Consider the following 7,532-nt stretch of genomic DNA (forward strand, 5'->3'; position numbering starts at 1 on the left):
TATCTCCTTTTCCTTCTATCACTAAAAGAGACCAAAATCTCTCTTGCCTCTCTTCTCAAACCCTTTCACTTACTCGTCTCTAAAAATGTACCCTTCTAACTCTCTCTTTGAAAAACAATTATGTTTTAAGTTAGAGAACAAACTCCAAAATTCACCTCCTTCGTATTACAAGCAAACACACCCCAAAATTCACTTAATTGATCGAAAGACCAAAATTGTAAATAGTATAAATATGAGTCTGTTAGAGATTCTAACTAACTCTTTCATTTCAAATTTTCCCTCTCAAATTCACTCTCCCTCTTTACTCTCTCTGGTTCATCGCCCTTTCATCCATGGTTTTCCCTCGAGGAATGGTTTCAGATACTGGAATCTTCAACCTCCATGATTTTTCAGGTCTGTTTAACTTTTCCTTCAACATTTAGAATTGTAATATATTTTCAATTTCAATTATGCATTTCTATATTTGCTATGAAGTTAGGTTTTGCTATTATTATCAATTGAATTAGGTCCTAAATTCTTCATGATTCTATTATTGTTGTGCTATGTAATGTAATGCAGTTGGTTGAGAAACATGTAATGTAATTGTTGTAGTTCATAGTTGAATTCAATTCATGTTATAGTGCTAAATCATTCAATTCATGTTATAGAGGCAAATTAGGTCTTAAATTCTCCATGATTCTATTATTGTTGTGCTATGTAATGTAATGCAGTTGGTTGAGAAACATGTAATGTAATTGTTGTAGTTCATAGTTGAATTCAATTCATGTTATATTGCTAAATCATTCAATTCATGTTATAGAGGCAAATTAGGTCTTATATTCTCCATGATTCTATTATTTTTGTGCTATGTAATGTAATGCAGTTGGTTGAGAAACATGTAATGTAATTGTTGTAGTTCATAGTTGAATTCAATTCATGTTAAGTGTTAAATCATTCAATTCATGTTATAGAGGCAAATTAGGTCTTAAATTCTCCATGATTCTATTGTTGTTGTGCTATGTAATGTAATGCAGTTGGTTGAGAAACATATAATGTAATTGTTGTAGTTCATAGTTGAATTCAATTCATGTTATAGTGTTAAATCATTCAATTCATGTTATAGAGGCAAATTTGGTCTTAAATTCTCCATGGTTCTATTATTGTTGTGCTATGTAATGTAATGCAGTTGGTTGAGAAACATGTAATGTAATTTTTTGTAAACAGCATGTTAGAACTGTGCACCTGGTTTTGTAACTTTGCTAACATTTACTAAGGATATAAGGTCAGGGACATCATGTTCAGCCATTTCCTCGACTGTTGATAACCAAAACCAGGTGCACAGTTCTATTGAGAAGGATACTAATGCAGACATGGAGTATCAGCTTCAGAGAAAGCGTATACGAGTGATGACAGTCCGTTATATCACATTTTTAGAGTCTTTTTAATTAAGTTTTTAGTCTATTTCATTAGTTTATTATTTCATTTAGAGTCGTTTAAAATAAATTGTGGTTTTATTTATTAATTGAGTCAATTAGTTTATTTTTTTTATTATTATTTTTTTTATTTTTATTTTTATTATTATTATTATTATAGTTAGTAGTAATAGGAGCAAAGAAAGAAAACTTGGGTGAGCTTATAAATGGCTGGTGTGAATAATAAAGAAAAAGGTGTGAAAAACATAAGAAGAAAAATAAACAAATAGGCCTTAACCCATGGGTGACCCGAGAGAATTGAAGAAGAAGGCTGCCGCACAACAAAGGAAAGGAGACACACGTTTTGGAAGGACTGGCTTTTCTTGTACTGGAGCTACACAACATCCAAAGAAAAGAGGATCATGTTTTGGGAATAAAGGGCAGTAGCACACTTTTGGTTTTTTTTGTTTTTGGATAAAGATGCATTTCTATAGAGAAACACAAAGCAAGGTGTTAGGAGTAGATTCTACCCAAGATTTGTTGAGACATCATGAGTCTAGCCATGGAATCTTCATCTTTCTTTCATCCTTTGTCAAGCTTGCATGGACATATGTAGCTACATCTACCCTTGTGGGTTTTGAGGTATTCAAACAAGCCATTATGTAAACTCTTGATATTTTAATATATGGTTCTAGCTTATTTATTCAATATTGTTGTTATTCTTGTGTTTAAAGCTTTATTAAGATTTGAAATAATATTGACAAATACTTTTGAATCTAGGAATAGAATAACAATCTATCTAAGTTTTCATTCTAGATATAGATGTTAATTTTTGATAATCACTTGAAATCAAGAGCTTGATGCTTTTGGGTCGTTTAATAGATTGGGAAGTCATCAATTAAACGATTCGATCGACTTTGTGATTGTTTAATAGTTTGGGAAATCGACTTTTGAATAGTCCATTAGAAATCACGACATCATTTGGACACAAATGATGTTGTTGAGTGATTGTGATAATATTGTTTAAAAAGCTAGAATCCGTTATTTAATCATGAGATTGCAATTGTTACGCTTGGTTGAGTGTCTCTGACCCCAAGCGAAATGGTCTTATCTCTTCTCTATTTATTTTATGTCAAATAGTTTATATAGTTTACACAAACACACATTTTAAATCCATACACTTAGAACAATATTGATTGTTGAATGGCTTGAATATCGCGCTAGTCTCTATGGAGACGATATACACAAAAATACTTACTTTTGATTGATAGAAAAAAAACTACATCAGCGAGCGAAAAAACAACCTGTCGAGGATTCGACAAATCAGACTATTCATCATTTTTATCGGCACGTCCTGGCAGCCAAGACTGTCGGGACCAATGATTATTTTGAGTTGGAACTGTCGGGGATTGGGCAGCCCGAGTGCAGTTCCAAATCTTTGAAACCTGGCCCGGGGACACAAACCAGACATTCTCTTCCTATCTGAAATGTTGGCTAATACACGAAGCATGGAAAATATTCGTGTCATGTTGGGATATGATTCATGCCTAGTAGTTGATGTGGAAGGTATGAGCGGTTGGCTGGCAGTGTTTTAGAAAGATGTTTCTAATTGTCATGTGTTAAATTACTCTCGAAATTTCATTAATCTGATTGTGGAGGATAGAGAAGCTGGTGATTGGAGATTAACTTGTTATTATGGCTTTCCTGAATGTGCCCGTCTTCGTGATGCTTGGGATTTACTTCGGGAATTGCGAGATATGTCATATCTTTCGTGGTGTATCATCGGGGATTTTAATGACTTATTGTCTCAACAAGACAAAGGTGGTATTCATCCTCATCCTAATTGGTTCTGTATGGGGTTCCGTGAAGCGGTGGATGATTGTGCCTTATCCGATATTAAATTGCATGGTCACCCATTTACGTGGATCAAGAGTCCAGGTACCAATTGAGTGCTGGAAGAAAGATTGGATATGGCTATGGGAAAGTCTGAATGGATGCAACGTTTTCCAGAAGTCAAGCTTACAAACCTGCTTACTTCTCACTCGGATCACACTCCAATACTTCTTGATATTGTCCCTACGGTTCGTCAGAGATATAATTATTCTTTTAAATTTGAAAACAATTGGCTCTTAGAGGACGATATTGAGGAGGTGGTGGTGGATGGTTGGGGTGACACTATGGGGTTAGAGCTCGGTGATAGAGTTGTGAATTGTTCTACGAAGCTGCAAAGTTAGGGTTGGAGGAAGAGAGTTCGGTTTAAGGAAGAAATTAACCATTGTGTTTGTATTTTAGAGGAGCTCCGTGCCCAGCCGAATGGTATGATGCATACGCAATATGTCGCAACCCGTGAGAAGCATACCCGACTACTTGTACAAGAGGAGGCCTTTTGGAAGCAAAGAATGAAAATGCACTGGTTGAAGGAATGGGATATGAATACTAAGTTCTTTCATATGTCAGCGATAGCCCGCGGCAAAGTGAAGAGGGTTCGTAAGCTCCGCGCGGATGATGGGAGGATAACTATGTCGCAAGAGGATATGTGTAACATGGCACAAGGTTATTTTGAGCAACTATTTTCTGCTAATGCAGGAGTCCATGAACCGGTGCTAGATTTGATGAGTCGGTGTGTTTCGACGGATGACAATATAATGCTTACATCACCTATTACAAAGGAAGAATTGCTTCAAGCCCTTTTTCAGATGCAACCAGACAAGTCCCTAGGTCCAGATGGTTTTAACCCGACATTTTATCAGAGATTCTGGCATGTTTGTGGTGATGATATCTTTCAGGCAGTGGTTTCTTGGTTGGATCGCGGTTACTTTCCTTCAAACCTTACCGAAACAAATATTTGTTTGATCCCGAAGTGTGAAGACCCGGATAGTATGAAGGATCTTAGACCTATATCTCTTTGTAATGTTCTATATAAGATGGTGTCAAAGTTGCTCGCTAATCGACTGAAACGTTGTTTGGATAAATGTGTGTCGGAGGAGCAATCAGCTTTTGTCGAGGGTCGTTCCATATTGGACAATGCGTTAATAGCTACCGAGATAATCCACTCTATGAAGAGGAAGACAAAGGGATGGAGAGGGGGATTGGCTCTCAAGATAGATATTATCAAGGCTTATGATAAAGTGGATTGGGGGTTTCTTCGTGGTGTGCTTATGTGAATGCGGTCCAGTGAGAAATGGATCCAGTGGATGATGATGTGTGTAAGTTTTGTTACTTATTCGATGCTTGTGAACTTTGACAGGGTGGGGCCTATTGTACCCGGCCGAGGATTGCGCCAGGGTGACCCGTTATCCCCATATTTATTCATATTGGTGGCCGAGGGTCTCTCGACTCTAATACATAAAGGAGTTAATAAAGGTGATATTCATGGGGTACAAGTGTGTCACGGCGCACCAGTAGTGTCCCATCTGTTGTTTGCAGACGATTGTTTCTTGTTTTGTAGAGCCAATGTGGTGGAAGCACAACATCTCACTATTCTTAAAACTTATGAGGCAACATCTGGACAAGAAATTAATTTATCAAAGTCTGAGGTGTTTTTCAGTCGCAATATGAGTAGGGCAGCGCAAGATGATTTGTCACACATTATTGGCGTCCGACATGTGATGGGTACTGGAAAGTATTTAGGATTACCTTCAATGATTGGTAGAGATAAGAGGTCCGTTTTTTCTTTTATCAAAGATCGTATCTGGAGACGAATAAATGCATGGAGGGGACGAGCATTATCGAAGGTGGGAAAGCAAGTTATGATCAAATTTGTGTTATAATCTATTCCCTCATACATAATGAGTATTTACCTTATGCCGAATTCAGTCATAGATGATATTGAGAAGATGATCAATGCATTTTGGTGGGGAGGAAGGAGTAACAACCGAGGGATTAAATGGATGGCTTGGGAACGCGTGGCATGCCCTAAAGAGTTTGGTGGAATGGGGTTTCAGAATTTCAAAGCTTTTAATCACGCTATGGTAGCAAAGTAAGGATGGAGTTTTCTGTCTAATCCTGAATCTCTGGTTACTTGAGTTTTTAAATCGAGGTACTTTCCTTGATCTTCATTTTTGGGTTCTAAATTCGGTAATAAGCCGAGCTTTGCTTGGCGGAGTATTTGGAATTCGCGTCAGTTACTTTTATATGGTGGTAGGTGGACAATTGGAGATGGACAACATGTCAGCGTGATGAATGATCCATGGGTTCGAGGTGTCCACGGTAGTTGGATTCAATCCCCACAAAGTCAAGGTGTGCATAATTTGCGTGTGTCTGTTTTGATGGCTGACGATGAACGAGTTTGGGACATTGATAAGATTGAATCTTTGTTTTCAGATGATAAGGTGCAAGCCATTCTCGACACACCACTGTTTGCGGAAGTTCATAATGATAGAATAGTGTGAATGATGGAACGTAATGGGAGGTATACTGTTAAGTCTGGTTATAAATTGGCTATGATGGAGTTGTTACACACTGATCGGTTCCATGTTGAAGGAGAGTGGCATAGAATCTGGAAGGTGAATTCCCCTCATAAAGCACGTAACCTGTTTTGGAGGATTTGCAGGGGATGTCTTCCGACGCGTCTCCGACTACAATCACGACATGTACAATGTGAGGTGACATGTCCCTGGTGTGATACAGCTGTTGAGGATGATTGTCATGCTTTTATGGGTTGTACGGTGGCGCGTGAGAGCTGGTATTGGGCAGGACTTTCGACTGTGCTGCAAACGCGAGTTGGAACTGAGAGCAGTTTGACAAATTTTGTTTTTGAGATATGTTGTTTAGAAAGCCGAGACATTGCTGGTCGGGTGGCTTTACTTCTTTGGCAAATTTGGGCTGCACGTAATGATGTCATTTGGAACGACGCTCATCATACTTTAACAAGCATTGGAAGGACAGCACTAGATGGATGGCAACAATGGCAAGAGGTTCATAAACATCCCTCACCATCGGTTATGCAACAAGGGCATAATAGAGTGCAAGGTAACATCTCAGTTTGGGAAAAACCGAGGGAGACGTGGTTGAAGTGCAATGTGGATGCCACATTCCATGACCGTAACAATCTTACATCTTTTACATGTTGTGTTAGAGACTTTCGTGGGAAATTTATTCGGGCTCAAACGAAATGGCATCGAGGGAGGCAGTAGCCTTACTCGATGCCATTCACTTTACTGATGTAAATAGATGGGATCGGGTTGTCTTCGAGACTGACTCTGCTACTCTAGTACAAGCTCTATCATATCCGAGCCATGGTGATTCGGAATTTTCTGCTATTGTTTCTAGTATTATTTATCAGCTATCTTTACATTCCAACTTCGAGGTGAAGTTTGTTAGGAGACAAGCGAACATGGTTGCTCATACTTTAGCTAGGGCGGCCTGTTCTTGGGCTAGTCACCGTATTTTTGATTCTTATCCTTCTTGTATTGAACCTTGGTTGATTAATGATAATAGTTAAATTTGTTTTGGTAAAAAAAAAAAAGCAATCAAAAGCAAAGGAAGGATGATATGCTTTCAACCATCAAAAAGAAAGAAGCTTAAACTTGTCTAACAATTGATGTGCATGTTGTTCCTTTTGATTAAATTTTTTGTTATTTCTTTCTTTCCATAACACCGACACACAAGAAAACCAAACCAACTGTAGCGAAGTTCTAAGAGATCTTAAGTACCTCCCAAATGAGCAAACTTATTCAAATGATTATCCAAAATACAAGATGTATCAGCTGAAGAGATACCTAACCAAGAAGGAACAAGAGACTAAAGATAGCCGAAAAAATCACACCGCAAGAACAAATGATCAGTTGTTTTAACCCCACCGCACCCGCCAAATAGAGGATGAAATGTGATGATTAAAGAGACTAAAGATAGCCCATTGATCTTCAGATGTGATGAGGTTCCAACATAAGTGAAACATGGATGAAGTATTAACGTTTTTAGGATCTTTATTAGGCCAAGACCACCCTCATACAAAGGCTTACATGCTTTATTCCATGAAACAGTGCATATCTTCTTGTGATTGACATCCCCACTCCATATAAAGTTCTTGATCATGGATGTAAGTTTCACCAGCTGAACTCTTCCCATAATAGAGAGGAGACTCCCTTTCCAATTTGTCATCGGGAGTGAAGAAATATTGAGTAGCCTGCACCACATCCT

General features: G+C 38.1%; 1 pseudogene across 1 annotated transcript; it reads left to right on the forward strand.

Moving 5' to 3' along the window:
- Positions 1 to 2,899: 2,899 nt before the first annotated feature.
- LOC146906918 (uncharacterized) lies at positions 2,900 to 7,221 on the forward strand (annotated as a pseudogene). The gene is made up of 11 exons (XR_015020175.1): positions 2,900 to 2,957; positions 3,057 to 3,329; positions 3,525 to 3,584; positions 3,684 to 4,551; positions 4,639 to 5,052; positions 5,185 to 5,370; positions 5,536 to 5,776; positions 5,916 to 6,035; positions 6,125 to 6,263; positions 6,306 to 6,463; positions 6,520 to 7,221. The product of XR_015020175.1 is annotated as an uncharacterized LOC146906918 (transcript).
- Positions 7,222 to 7,532: the final 311 nt, after the last annotated feature.

This window comes from Medicago sativa, chromosome 7 (genome assembly GCF_051527215.1).
Source record: "Medicago sativa cultivar Bolivia chromosome 7, Bolivia_mono, whole genome shotgun sequence".
Taxonomy (NCBI): Eukaryota; Viridiplantae; Streptophyta; class Magnoliopsida; order Fabales; family Fabaceae; genus Medicago; species Medicago sativa.